A 16,071-nucleotide genomic window follows, 5' to 3' on the forward strand; every position below is an offset into this window, starting at 1 on the left:
CACTGTATTTGTAACAATTTTAAGTCTTTATTGTCACTTTTTATCAATTTAATGCATCATTGCTAATTAAACTATTAATTTCTCTTAAAGAAAATCTGACCCAAAAGGTAGTGCATATATATGTGTGTGTATATATATATATATATATACACACACATATATATGCACTACCTTTTGGGTCAGATTGACGAATAAGGTCTTTAAAAGTGTAAAAAAATATAATGGAGATATAATTAATTTTGAAGTTTTATTAAGTGTTAACAATGAGATTATGTGGTATTTATAATCAATTAACACTGCTTCTGTAATTTATTACGAGATGGACAAAATTTGTCACCAAAAAAGTCATTTGGTTTAACCAAAATTTCGGTTTTACCGAATGACAATTTTGGTTATACCAAATGGCGATATTTTCAAACAATGTTAATGGGCTGATATCTATCTAGCTAGCTAGTTACCTTGCTAGCTAGCAAAAGGACAATCAAACATTTCATATTTAGTACAAGTTTTTAAAATATTACAAAGTTTTTCAAGTTTTATAGCAGTAGTACCGAATGACCTGATATTTCAGGACATGCGTATGAGCAAGTGAAAACATCAATTTTTCAAATAGTTAAAAGAGAGTTATTTACTTTGCTTCATGACTTCATGAATGATGTCTCATCCTGTCACATGATATTGACCACATGACTTGATCCATAATAGTCCCTTCATATTGGTTACTCCTAATGACATCAATAAAATTCATTTTTCCAAATATTCTTTCTCACAACAAAGCAACGACTTCTACATGCAATTTTAATACCATTTTTCACTATGTTGATATATGATGTTATAAAATAATGCCTTTGGACGGTTAAACCGAATGACCTTTTGAAACTTCAAAATCTTTAAAATACCTTTATATGTAGTAAAATTTAATTAAAAACTTTTGGATTCAGTAAAAGAGATCAAGTTGTAATACCTTACATACTTTGGATGTCATATCTTTGTTTTTTATTATTATTAAGGCCTTTGGACAAAAAAATTACCCGTCACGTCATTGACCCATATATAAACTTGTGTCACAAATGTGGCCCATTGAAGAATAAAGACATGCAATGACTCTTTGAATTGTTTCTAGGACTGTTTCTCATTCTCGGACATGAAATGTGACATGGATTATGAGTTTATCACTCAACATGAGCAATACAATATAACGTCATGGAGGAGTGCTACATCTAAAGGCACTCAGAGAACGACGGAAAACAGTAGCCACAGGGTCTGAAACAGATGAAAGCAAAGGTGTTTATAAATGAGAATGCAGACATGTTCATGGGGCAAGCGAGAGATTGCGGGAGATGGATGGTGCTACAGCGGGAACGAGCGAGATTAGGGACGGGAAAGATTGTAGGAGATAGATGAGGAGAGCTGTGTAGAGTTCAGGCAGAAATGAAAGCGATATCATTAGAGTGGAAGAGATGGCAAGGAAGAGGCGGAGAGAAAGAGGATGTATAAGGCGTGATGGTCATACGGTGAGCGGCAGACGAGAAAGGAGGCGGTAGAGGTGGGCCGATGGGGTGTGCCAGCAGGGCTCTTGCTGGGTGTACATATGTAGAGCAGCAGGGGAGCGGTAGTGTTGACGACTATAGCGCTGGCTAAACCCCAGCTTTCCCTTTCTCCCTCTATCGCATCAGTCACTCTCCGCAGGACCACGTTCCTTGCTCGTCTTTATCTCTAGAATGACATATAACAGGCTTTTGACTCCATCACACGTACAATTCATATAAAAAACAAAAATAACACACAACATCCCTAAACTCATTAGCTATGCAAATACATGCAAATATATGCACCTCTACAAATCCACTTTGGGCCAGTGTGTGCTTTCCCGGAAGTCATGTATGTGAGTGAGGGGGAATTCTCTTTTCGCTATACCGGAAATCATATGGGTATTCCCTCCCTCTGCCTGGGCGATGCTGCTCATGTGACGGTGATGGTGTTTGTGTGTAAATACGGGTGCTGTCAGTCACAGACGTGCCCATGTGGGCCTTGTGCTTTAGGCTTCACATTATTGAGTCTCGCAGACCGGGAACCCTTGGAGTCTACCCAGGATTCTGTGTAAACACAGCGGGATGCTGGAACACTGGCTCAGAGCCCTGTCTTACAGGCATGGTTCTGCAGCGAGAGCGGGCCGTTATGGTGAGGGGCTGATGGGGAAGAAAAAGGGGGTTGAAAGTTACAATAATGATGTTTTTTTCTGACTGGAATTTGGTAAAAATTGTCTTAAAGGGATAGTTTACCCAAAAACTAATATTCTGTCATCATTCAGTCATCCCTATGTTGTTTAAAACCCGTGTGAAGTATTATTTTAGTATAATTTATATGCTATTATAGTAATATTAATATTTTGAATTAGCTTTTATTTTATATTTTCAGTTTTCATTTTCATTTTAGTTAGTTTTAGTAATTTTGTTCTGTGATTTTGTCATTTTTATTAGTTTGTTTTTTAAATATTTCTATTTAAATGTAATTTATTTCAGTTTTAGTTTTAGTACTTCAATGTAAAGTTATTTTATTTCAGTAAGTTGCGAAGGCAACATTTAAAATTTTCATACATTTTTTAAGTTTAAGTTTTTCATGCAATATTTAATTTCAGAATGATTTCAATTAACAAAAACGATTTAAATAAAGTTTTAGTTAACATTAACAACACTGCGTATATGACTTTTTACTGTGGAACAAAAAGAGAAAGTTAAAATTATGCACTAGTCACTCTTCTGTATACAATTGCAATAAATAAACTTTCAAACTTTAAAAAAAGATACAAGGTCAACATAAAAATTTAATGAATTGTTTGCCAAATTCTGCATCTTTTTAGGCCAAACAATTGTTTTGTGTGAGGAACAGAACTAATTTTATTAAAAAGAGTGACCAAAATGTTCTTCAAAATGTTCTTCACCCTTTGTGTTCCACAGAAGAAAGTCAGTCATATTTCTTTAGAACAACATAAGGTTTATATATTAACCAGTTTATTATTATTTTGCATAACTTATGTAAACTGTTTGCCTTTGAAGTTGATAATGTAATGTTTTAAAGAATGTAAACTTGTAGGATCCTCTGTAATGTTTTAAACCCCTATAATAGGTTGATCACATCATAACTCGGACCCACAAAAAAACATTTTGGGCATTGTCTTTGTATTTATGTGAGGGGAGCTGGGTCTCAGTCACAAAGGCGACAGTAAATCTTTGGGAAGGGGGGTCGGTATGTGCATGTGTCCATCTCTTTCATCTTCAGACCTCTATTTTCTGTGAACCACCGACCGTTTACTCTCATTTCTCTCCAAATATATATACACGTAAACATTCACATGCACACAAACAGACAGACACACACACAATCTCAGTCTATGCAACAATGACTTTATGTATCATGTGATCCTGATGTTGCCTCCATCTATTGGGTAATAAACAGAAAAACTGAATTTCCATTTGACATTTCACAGCAAAGGAGAGAGGAAAGAAAGGACACCAAGTGTGAGAGCAAGAGAGAGAGATATAGTGAAAAAGATACAGTTTTAGACCATGAGAGAGGGGATCAGGACATACTGAGAGTGCCACATAGGTGTTCTGGCCTAAAATCTCACATGACTCCAGCTCCTCACAACAGATTTTGTGGCTGCTTGCAGAGAGCAGAATAATAATACAGAAAATAAAATAGGAGATAAAAAATAACTGCTTAATCAGACAAGCTTTACAGAGCGTCAAGTAAAAATTGCTCATAAAGTGGTAAAAACTGAATTAATTTTATTTGTACATGGGATGAAATTATATGTGGCATTGCAAAACATTGTTATCTGCAGCTTTCCTTGAAATAAATCTTTCAATTCTAATAATATGGCAGAAAGCAACAGTTATTAAGGTAGGACTGGTCAGTAACATTCTTAAGGTGGAGCTTAGTGAAGGGTCAAATGCACAGCTGCTAGACTGTATACTTGTGTGTGTGTGTGTGTGTGTGTGTGTGTGTGTGTGTGTGTGTGTGTTTAACCTACAAATGTGTGAGTTACAGGCTGTAAAGACACATCACCACAATTTACAAGTGGTTTCCATAGAGACACATCCATCACTCAAAGTCTGATAAAGTAACTAATGAATTGGACACAAAAACAGTTCAACACAGACCTCCAGAAAAGAAAGGGCACACACACACACTGACCTGCACATGGTCCTCAGTGTTTCGCTGTCAACTATAAGCCCCCGAGTTGATAGTGAAACCCATTCCACCACCTGAGACAAAATACATACTATCTTTTTATCAAGGAAGACTGGGGTTAGTTGTCACACTTTTTACTCCAGTGATATTGTGAAATATTATTACAATTTAAAATTATTTAAAAATTTGTATATATTTTAAAATGTAATTATTCATGTGATGGCAAAGCCCAATTTTTAGCAGCAATTACTCCAGTTTTCAGTGTCACATGATCATTCGGAAATCATTCTGATATGCTGATTTGGTTTTCAAGAAACATTTCTATTTTTTTATTTGAAATAGAAGTCTTTTGTAACATTATTAATGTCCCCTATCATACTGTCACATTTTATCAATTCAATGCAGAATAAAATAGCAATTAATTAAAAAACAAAACAGGTGCAGGTTGTGTAATGGGGTAAGTTGTCACAATGAAACCTGTAATTAAAGAGCCTATTATTGGATTTTAAGCAACATAACTAACTGAAACAATTATGAAACACCTATGAATTCACGAAATATTGTTTGGCCAACAAATCAGTAAATCACATAAATTTACCAAATTTGAGATATAACCTTTCTAGCACCGGTCTCTCCTATAACCCATGGAAGACCACATTACAAACTATGCTACTATCTTCAATGGACATTTTTGCTGTGTACCAACCAGTAAAGATCCCGTTAAAGCACCAGGCCTGCACATAACAAACCAAAACTACAAACTGTAGGACTGAGAAAACAGAGAGAGAGAGACAGCAAAGCTGAACCGGTATCAATAATTCAATTGTGTGTTTGTGTTTGTTATTGGACTTGACTGTAGCTTTTCCTGTGTGTGTATACAGCCTGATAAGCATCTATTCCAATATGTCTACAAATAAATCAACATGTTAGCATGTCTGTACTCTCTAAGGTGTGAATATGTACATATGAGAACGAGTATGCTGAAAGGCCTCCTGACTGATATTCTGCCACATCTAATGGCCCTATATGAAGAGGCAACAAGTCATTTGCAGAGATGATGTTGTCCTTTGACACAATCACTTCCTATTCTGTCCGGCAGAGAAGGGAGGCGTTTGCGGTGGGTAATTGCATTGAGAATTGATTTTAAGCAATGTGCCGTCTCATGGGCTGTAATCAAGCACCATTATTCACTGTTAACTAAAGCGCTCCACGCAGGCCAACACAAAGACATGACTCCTGTTAAACAGCCCGGCTCCCTGTGCACTCTCATTAACACACACACACACACACATCTCTCTCGAAGAATGACTAAGAGCTCTCACACAACATAGGGAGGTAACGTTTGAACAACATACCCACAAACGTATGCCAAGAATATGAAGTGATTAAGCTGAAATCAGGCCTCTCGTGAGCTCTTATCGGCTGGAAATGAATTGGCTCATTTGCGGCATAGCGTGAAAGGAGAATGTTGTGGCTTTGAGTAGGAGCTTCCAGAACGGATTCCAGATCTGTGTCAACTTCCATAAGCAGAACTGTTACAGTGACCTACACTTTTCACCGATCAGAGATCGGCCTGGAGAAGCTTGTTAGCAACCAATCTGTGGTATCTGTCAGGAGTTATTAAGCAGAGAAACACACGAGACAGGAGTAGCGAACTTCATCCATCTTGTTTACTCTTTCACTTCCGTTCTCACACACACATTACGTCAGAACACAACACTTTCAACAGTTCTGAATTCCTTTTCAAAATAGGAGCCCACAATACAATTCACTTACGAACACAACACAATCATATCACAACAGTAAGGTGCACAAAAGGCCTAGGTTCATTCATCTGCCTAAGAGATGACATTGGGACAATGTTGTCACATCTGCGCTCTTTTGTAAAAAAAGTTTTACCTGGTGTGCCAGAGTACTTTTTGATAAAAGAGTGACAGTCAGATAGGACGCTGTGCCATCAATAAGTAAAAATATTTCTTTACATCTCACACCCAACTTCTAAACCACCAGCATTAGTTCAAGGTTTCCATCTATCGATACTGGCGGATCTCTCCACATCAGTAAATGCACATCTGATTGAGGGGGAGGAAAGGACTGGCAGCATAAGCATTAGGAAATAAAAAGGGGTGTTTTTAACTATTGATGGTGTATGTAAAATAAAAGACTGAATGAGTGACCTGCAAAAGCAGTGGTGTAGAGTCTGCTTAAAACTGAGTGTATGTTCATCAGAAATTTGGTTTTGTACAGTGTAAATTTCTAGTAGACTTCTGATACTTTTGTTAGCAAGCACTCAACACATAAACAATGTGATTTTGCACATTCAATGTCCTGATGCAGGGATTGTGCACAAAGTTCAGAATACCCCCACCCACAGCAGGTTTGTTGGGTTTCCATGTTTTATGGGAACTTTCCATAGTTATAATGATTTTTATAATGGACAAACAGTATATTCTATACCCTACATACAACCCTTACAGAAAACTTTCTGCATATTTACACTTTCTAAAAAAAAAAAAAAAAAAAAATAATAATAATAATAATAATAATATGATTTATAAGCTATTTTCCTCATGGGGACACTAAAAAATGTCATCAAAAGTTCAAAAATTTGTGGTATTACTATCCTTGTGGGGGACATTTGGGTTCGTAACGTAGGGTTTACCAGGACCATGCACACACAAACATATATAAATATATGTATTGAATAACAATACAAACAAAATTATAACATAAAATATATACATTATATATACAGTCAAACCAAAATTTATTCAGACACCTTGAACATTTCATTCATTAATTGAGTTTATTCACTTTAGTTTAAAAAAATGGTAATAAAATATGACAAGATCTCAGAGCTAAACTGTGTCAGAAAAAAATAATCTTAATTATGTCAGATAACACTTAAGCAAAACATGGTCAGGTCAAAGTGTCTGAATAATTTTTGGTTCCAAATTCTTTATCAATTTTACTGGTAGTCCACTGTATGAAGAATTTTTGGGTATAATATGTCACAGTTTACTTTATTTTGCTATCCTCACTTACATAAATGAACTATAGTGTCCTGCACCCACTAGTAAAAATATATCAAAAATGTCTGAATAATCTTTGGTTTTACTGTATATATATATATATTATATATATATATATATATATATATATATATATAATTTCACTTTTTGGACTAATCCAAAAATATAAATATTGCTAATTTAGGTGAGTCTACTTGCATGGGGAAGAAGAATCAACGTACAGGGAGAGAGAGAGAGAGAGAGAGAGAGAGAGAGAGAGAGAGAGAGACAGAGAGTGAGAGAGAATAAGTGAGAGTGAAGCCAAGTGAGTTGGTGACTGACAGCAGTAGTGCTGTGTGTACCCAGCATGCAGCTTGTAAAGCTTCGACCCCCTGCCTTCCCACGTATCGCATCTGCGGCCTGACGCTCTCTGCCTCCTCTTTTAGCCTCTCACTGACCAGTGCTTTGAAAAACTTCTTTCCTTTCTCTCCCCTTTTTTCTTCTCTCTCTCTCCTCCCCTGGCTCCTCCCTCACGCTCCGCAGGCCTTTTCTTCCCCCAACTGTCTGGGGACCCTTTCACTTTTTGTCCCTCCCTGACCTCCCCTGGACCACATTCTGTGTTGTTATACACACCATCTGCTTTGGGAGGGGGGAGCAGCGAGCCTTTCCGAGCCACGTAAAACGGTCAGTGTGTCGGCCCTCCTCCCACCTCATCCATAGTGTCACTTTGGATTTCAATGCAAACGACGAGCTCTGCCCTCAGAACGGCTTAGAGAGGGCGATTAAAGGTGGACTCATCTCAAACTCACACCCCTCGGGCTGCAGTGGTATGTCCCATTAATTCCCTGATAGAAGTCTCTTTTAAGAGGCACTCAAGCCGCACTAAGCAGCTGCCTGCGAGTTAGGTCATTTTCCCAGGAGCGGGACAGTGGGCTTTGGCAGGACCTCAAAAAAAAGAACACCATCTGTTATTGGACTGAAAAGGTTGGTGACACCTTCTGTGGTACCAACAACCCCTAATTAAGCGAAGGGGAATGCAGGCGCAAGCTGCGAGCCGACTGGCCGGCCAGCCTTACACATTGCCCTGGTGACAAGCCAAGACCATTCCTCATCCGTCCCCCTCTCCCCATCCACATCTGTCCACCGGGGTGCACCGAACGGCCGTGACGGAGACCCTCCATGAACCTTCTCTAGTGCTGACGCTAGCTGCGCTTTCCACCTACAGGATGACAAACACAGCAACAAAGTCACAGAGATTTAAAAGATTTTTATGCTGACACCCCAAAAAGACAATTATGAGAGAGAAACTTTGATTAAATGGTGAGAGAGGAGTCAAATTGTCTTATCTGAGTAACATAGAGACAACAAACACCATTACAGCTCTTTAATGAACATAAAGCCTCCATAATGTTAAGACATGAGCTGATTGGTCTCTTTGAATTTTGATCTGTGGTTTCTAATAGTAGTATATTAAGTTGTTTACTAGCCTTATCATGTGATAGATATACAGCCCAAATACAGATCAAAAATCATAAACAATTTGATAGATTTCTTGATTTTAACTACAATTAGACTGAGTTTTTGATTTTCAAGAACATTATCTTCAACATCTTGTCATTATCAACACATCTTAATCATTGTTTTCATAAATCATTAAATTAAATTTTTTCAAGAAAAATATATCAATTATTAATTCATAAATATGATTACATTTTGGGGAGTCAAACAACATGACATAACTAACCTTGCCTTACAAAATAATCAGATATTTTAAGAGTCTTAAAGGCTAAAAGATTCTTAAATAATAGCATTTTAAGTAGTATATGAATTTTTTATGGGCTAGATATATGGTCAAAATATCTATTTTTAAAAACCTGACAAATTCCAAAACATCATTATGTTTTTGGAGAGTCATATGAACTGACACTTTACAACTTTAACCAATTGCCTTATTATAAAAACGTCAAAATATCCACGATTTAATGATTAGATTTAAGAAGATACTTAAATAATAGCAAATTAAGTATTATATTCATCTTTTTATGAGCCAAATATATGGTCAAAATATCTTTTAAAACAAGACTGAAAAATGTGACTGAATCATGATTTCCAAGAACGTGTAAACAACACTATCATTACAGTCTTTATTGTAACTGTACAGTTACAATATAACTCTATTTCACCTTTGTGACTAATTTGTATGATTAAGTAATTAAGACAAAAGGTCTTAATTAAACACATGCACACTGGGACCTTGAAGGCGTTGGCACTACAGAGACTGAATTTTGGCGTTCTCTCTTGCTGGTTTAATGCTTTAATGGCAGCCTTTAAACAAAGAAAACACATTCACTCAAAACATTCGCCTTGCAAGCTGCATCTAACCATCTGTGGCGCTTTAGATATTTGATAACACATTGCAACATTAACAATGGTGAAGCTAAATCACACTGTAAAGCATTGGGACTCTTTGCTGGGCTGAAGAACAAATCAGTCCATTTGACAAATGACCACTGGCTTTCAAACAGCGCAGAGGAAACAGAGGTGGTGCTAAAAACATCCCGCCGAAATGTCAAAGCAAATGATATTGCGTCAAGTAAAAGGCCCTAATGAAAAAGCTGGCGGGGGGAGATGACAGTTTTGGCATGGCTGGTGATATAGTGAGCGCTCTTTTGCCTCACACCTGCACTCAGATCAGTGGATTGAGCTGAAAGTGACTCCATTAGAGGGACTGTCACCATATCACTGCTCACTCTCAGTCAACTCTTGATTGCACGGTTGAAGTCGGTTCAAAATCGCCTGTCCGACCACTTAACGAAAAGCAAGAACCCTTATAATAAATTTCTTTCGGGAATCACATTATGAAAAACAAATACATCTTGGTGCTTTAAAAAAATATGTCACATAACATGCTGTTGAAGTCATCATTTTGTGTTCAGTGCCATGAAGAGACAATCAAGTATCATAACAGATATGTATTTATATATTTAAATATAGTTTTATATGTATATATTAAAATATTAAAATAAATGTAAATAATTTACAGACTGTGTGGAGTGTTACTACAAATACTGAAACATATTGATGCTTTTTATAATATCAAAATAACATGCCATTTATGTCATTTTGTGTTTAAAGCCATAGACATGCATAGTCCACAAGCTTCCAAGTAGATAAGAAAAATAGTGCTGTTTCTCTACTCTATTAGAAATTGAAGATCCTTACAGGGATAATAAGAAGATGTGATTGGATCAGAGGACTTTTGGCTGTCCCGTAGGGCATTGAGGTCCATTACATGAGACAAGTGACACCTGACATGCCTCTCCTGTTGGGGAAGCCTGACCAATCTTATTGGGTCATTTTTCAGCATGTCTCTCTCGGTAGTACAGGCGCAACTGTAGGGGAGCCATACATCCAAGGCTCTGTGTCAGCTAATTGTGTGATAACATAAATTAACTAGAGATGAGAAAAAAGGAAACTTTATTTATGAATTTCTTGGATTTCTTTATCCCTCCAGCAAAACATCAAAATTGCTACTTAGCATGAATTATACATTAGTGGAGGTTGAGAAGAGGGGCCCTCTCTCCCCCGCGGGGGTGGGGGTGGCGAGGCGGCTGCCCGAGCGTGTGCCAGCTCAAAAACCCCCGCAGAGAGGACCCCGCCCCTCCGCAGGAAGTGCAGCGCTCCACTTCCCCCGTCCCTCTGGGCAAAGCGGCGTGTCATTGAGACACAGACACATGCATCCCAGTTTATCTGCCCGCCTGTCAATCAAGAGCGTGCAGAGACTGATGCGCACACACACACACCCGACGCAAACACACTAAAGAACGTCCACAACAACAAATGCATATGAATATGCACACATGCAATAGACATACAGTTAGCACTCTCACACACAATGACCACTCTTGTTTATAAGATAAAAGACCATAGCTGTGCATAGAAATGGAAAGAAAAATCACAAATGAGATCTTTCTTATACTTCAATCATTTCTCCTAAACAGTGATAAGGTTTAAATGTAAAGCCAATGGAGAATTTTTTTTAGAGTTGCCTGCTTCTCAGAATATTTCTCCCCAAATTCTCCCAAGACCAAATGATCTGCTGGACTATGCTATGTGGGTATTTGATGTTTACGTTTGGATATGTTGAAACGTACAATATGAATGTATCTAACAGCATCTAAACCCTTACGAAAAAGAAGTTTATTCAAGTGTGCTATTAGTATACTTTTTTAAACTAAAAATAAGAAAGTATACTTTCAGTCTACTTTTTAGGTATTTTTCAGAAATAAACTTAAAATGACATTTAAGTATACTTGACTTGAAGTATATTTGGCCTATACTTGTACTCCAGCAATCCATATTTTTGACTATTATACGCTATTACTCATCTTCTGAAAGAGTACAGATTCTCTGGATCAAAACACAGGTGAAGAAGAAGCAGGAATTAATGAGAGAAGCGTTGCTTATGCACATGTGAAATAACCTGATCATCAGATATTAAACAGCATATAAATCAAAACTAACATTACTGAATTAAATGACGACCCATGAAGAGGTAATAACTGTCAATCTTTGGGGGTGTTGATGGACTCAATCTACGTTTTGATTATCATTCTGAACCCATTTCAGACATAGACTTTTTTTCTCAGATTTTTGTTCAAAATGTTGTTTATTTATTTATTTATGAAACTTACCCACATTTAAGTGTTGATAAAAATGAATGGCTGAAGCTAGAATAAAATGTTTTTGTTGATGTTGTTTCTTTTGATATACTGTATTTTATGTTCAGATATTCATACAACAATTTATTCTGGGGTCCATGAAAGTTTTGTAAAAATGATCAAAAATTCTAGCAATGGTTGGCAACTATTTAAAAAAAAAACCCTGGTGGAGAAAGAGTTAAAGTACAGTTAAGGTATATTTCATATTTAAAAAGGAAACTTATAAAAAAGTATACTTGCAGTACAAAACTACTAAACTACTGTAGCAGTTTACTGACAGTATACTTCAAAGTGAACTAAAAAACTTTGAACTAAAAGTATTTAACTAGTAAACTATCAGTATAACTATAAGTTCACTTCTAGTATAGTTGCAGTACAAACTAAAAACATAGATGTAAACTAGTTGTGTACTCGAAGTTTACTACTGTTATACTTAAAAGTATACTTTTAAATACTAAAAAGTGGACCAATTTAGTCCCAAGCAGTACTGAAATAGTACACTTACAAGTTTACTGCTAGTACATAGATATTAATATACTTACTACATGAAGTATACTTTAAAATGTACCTGAACATTACTTAAGTATACTTAATAAAATTAACTTGAAGTATACTTCTTTTTCATAAGGGAAAACTTAAAAGTGTACAAATAGTTTAGAAATGTAAAAGTCTTTACAAATTACAAACATATTTTTTGTCATTATATATATATATATATATATATATATATATATAAACAATGGGTGATGGACAATGATTTTAGTTAAAATATAATTATAGATGGGACTCGGCTATTAATTAACTTAATGTGAATGTGAATTAACTTGAATGTGCAGTCGGTTCCAGTTATTTTATCCATAAAAAAACCCTCCATTATGTTGCTTGATATTGCAAACTGGTATTTATCATATTATTTTAATTTATTATCGGAATCATAAACAAACTGGTTTTGTAGTGCAAATAGTGCACAAATAGCTTTACCATTTACTGCACATTGTTTTTCTTCTAGTTATTTACCTAGAGTATCAAGCAGCTAAAGAATCAGAAGTCTCAGATATTCACAGGAAATAGATTACTTTTGCATTAAAAAATAGGGTGAATAGATATTTTTAATAATTAATACAATTCAATATTCTACAAACCTACATTCTACAAGATGTTCACACATAAAATGCTTAAGTCCTAGTCTAGGTCAATACATTAATTACCCGTTTCAGTGTTTAAAACATAGAAACACAATTTATGTTTAAATTATTAATGATCAAGTTGATACTTTAACAATTTGTGTCTACTTATTGTGTATTTATCCTAAGGAACTGTACAAGAAACATCTAAGGATCCATTACGTCTTTTGAGCTACAACCAGTAAGCAATATAATTTGTCTTTATGTAAATCTGTGGAGCTTATCCAGCACCACCTAATTACAGAGAGAGAAAGCCAAAGAATTGTCAAGTTCAAAGTTCAGAGTCAGTGCCACAATCACATTTAACCTCTCAATATGCTCCATAACACAATATTTGGGCCAAAAGCAATGGGTGTCCTTTCATATGGATAATTACCATAAACTGTCACAATAACACTCTCATATCCAAGACAAACTCCCACACTGCACTAAAGAAATGCTCAGACATACACGAAAACAAGTTTCTCTCTCTCACACATTCTCAGTCTAGCACCCTCCTACACCGCTCTTTAAAAGTGAGCATTTATGATTTAACCATTAATGGTGGAGGCGCATTTGTGTTTGTTTTCCATCATTATCTCTATCCTGTGCCACTCAGAGCCACAGGATCAGGTTAGAGAGGCAGAAGTGCTCTCTCTGTCCCACGCCATATCTTTAATTAGCTCGACTCTCTCTAGTAAAACACACACAATCCGCCGACTCAAAGTAATTGGCTCAGAGAGAGAAAGTGAGAAAAAAACGGATTTCTTTAATTAATTTATCTGCCCGCGAGAGCAACCCAGAGAGCAGCCGCAGGCCAGTTTACAAGCACGTCAGGGTGCTCTCGCTCACACATACACACCACCACCACCTGAGAATATATGGCCTTGTGAGAGAGCAGAGGAAATCTGAGAATACATTAAAAGGAAGGCACTTAACCTCACACACACACAAAGCATTCAGGGTATAGAGCAGCTTTGATTGGACGTTCATTTGCAGTGTTCGGTTTCAAAACAGTGCACGCACCTATTGACTGACAGCTTGTTTGAATTTGCTACTCATTCGGGCAGAAATATTTATATGGGCATATTTTAAAGAGACACATTTTGTGTTTCTCCCAGTCTAAAACTAATATTCCTTATTGTTTTGAGCACAAACAGGCACACGCACAGTAACCTAAGCCATAAGATGCACTGTAAACATTTGAAGAATATGAATAATACCATAATTATCAGATAATGTCAGAGAGGAGTCATGTATCACTTTGAAATTCACCCAAGGGCCAAAATATATGAACCCTAAAAAGATGTATCAAGTGTACAAACTGGCAAACAAACCTCATTAACATCTCCAGTGCCAGGCAGACACACAAACACACACACAGCAGAGTTGCCAATGTGTGGTGCCACCGCTCTGACACAGTAGATCTCCTAACACCCTCTCATTATCCAATCAGAGCTCTGAGCAGTTCAGTGACAGACAGTGTGTGAAACTGCCACTCTTCAAAAGCCAGAGGAGGATGTCTGCCATCTCTCCTGCTGCAGGGGCGCTGTGATTGGGCCATTGCTGTGATTGGCAGTGCTTATTATCTAACAGGCTCTTGACTGCAAATGAAGGTGAAATGTCTTGGACAGTGATTGATGGGTCAAAGGAAGGATGTAGACTGGGGTTTGATATGTCTTCTGCTATAAAAATATATATTTTTTTATGTATAATTGGTGAAAATGGACACTGACTGTGCTGGCATGCCTTTTTTTTTTAACCCACAAGTCTCTAGTTATTAGGCTAGGACAGTCATTATTGTTATTCAGATGCAGTGGCACAATTGTGACCACAAATAATAATTATTGATTGCATATATATATATATATATATATATATATATATATATATATATACACACACACACTACTTTTTAAAAGTTTGGGGGTCAGTAAAAGTTTTTTTTTTTTTTTTTAAAGAAATTAATACTTTTAATCAGAAAAGAAACATTAACTGGATCTAAAGTGAAAGTAAAGACATCTATATTTACAAATGATTTCTATTTCAAATAAATGTTTGATTTATTTTGATAAAAAAACTGTTTTCAACATTGATAATAATAATAAATGTTTCTTAAGCACCAAATCAGCATATTAGAATGATTTCTGTGTGATCATGTGAAACTGAAGACTGTAGTCTAATGACTTAAATTTGTATTTTAAATTTATAGTAGCCTTGGTGAGCATTAAAAAACATTAAAGAACATTTAAAACAACCTACCAACCCAAACATTTGATATATGTGTAAATATATCTCTAACTGGACAGGTACAAGCATTCTGAAATTAATAAAACAGAATATAAATGCAAAAATGAATTAATATTAATTTTATATTGATATTAATATAATAATTAAAATATTATTGTTAATAATATTCTTATATAATTATAATTATAAATTAAAAGTTCAGGTAACACTTTACAATAAGGTTCATTAGTTAACATTAGTTAACTACATTAATTAACATGAACTAATAATGAACTGCACTTATACAGCATTTATTAATCTTTGTTAATGTTAATTTCAACATTTACTAATACACTATTAAAATCTTGTTAACATTAGTTAATGCACTGTGAACTAACATGAGCAAACAATGAACAACTGTATTTTCATTAACTAACATTAACAAAGATTAGTAAATACAGTAACAAATGTATTGCTCATGGTTAGTTCATGTTCGTTACTAACTAATGTTTAACTAATGAACCTTAAAGTAAAGTGTTACCAAAGTTGAATATCACCTGAAGTTTCTGTTAGTTTTCTAACAGAAACTCTATAGTGTCAATGCTTCATTTCCTTATATTTCATAATAATTTGTTAAAGTTTTGATTAAAAAAAAAAAAAAAAGTAATGGAAGCTGGGAGCAAATCAAACCTTTCCAAACTGAAAAACACTCCAAATCTCTGCCTGTGTTCAGATGTTTAAAACATCCTTACA

At 35.7% G+C, this 16,071-nt stretch overlaps 1 protein-coding gene across 2 annotated transcripts in view; it reads right to left on the bottom strand.

Moving 5' to 3' along the window:
* pou3f2b (POU class 3 homeobox 2b) overlaps positions 1-16,071 on the bottom strand; it is a 76,716-nt gene that overhangs the window by 18,428 nt on the left and 42,217 nt on the right. The window contains exons 1-2 of one of the 2 annotated variants that reach the window (XM_051865609.1): positions 5,550-5,888; positions 4,198-4,268 (exon numbers count right to left, since the gene is read on the bottom strand). The exons of the other annotated variant lie outside the window; for it this stretch is intronic. The gene's annotated coding sequence lies outside the window, so the exon portion shown is untranslated. Of the gene's footprint in view, positions 1-4,197; positions 4,269-5,549; positions 5,889-16,071 lie in introns of those variants that run through there. 2 annotated transcript variants of the gene reach the window in all.

The sequence above is a fragment of the Ctenopharyngodon idella genome, chromosome 16 (genome assembly GCF_019924925.1).
Source record: "Ctenopharyngodon idella isolate HZGC_01 chromosome 16, HZGC01, whole genome shotgun sequence".
NCBI lineage: Eukaryota > Metazoa > Chordata > Actinopteri > Cypriniformes > Xenocyprididae > Ctenopharyngodon > Ctenopharyngodon idella.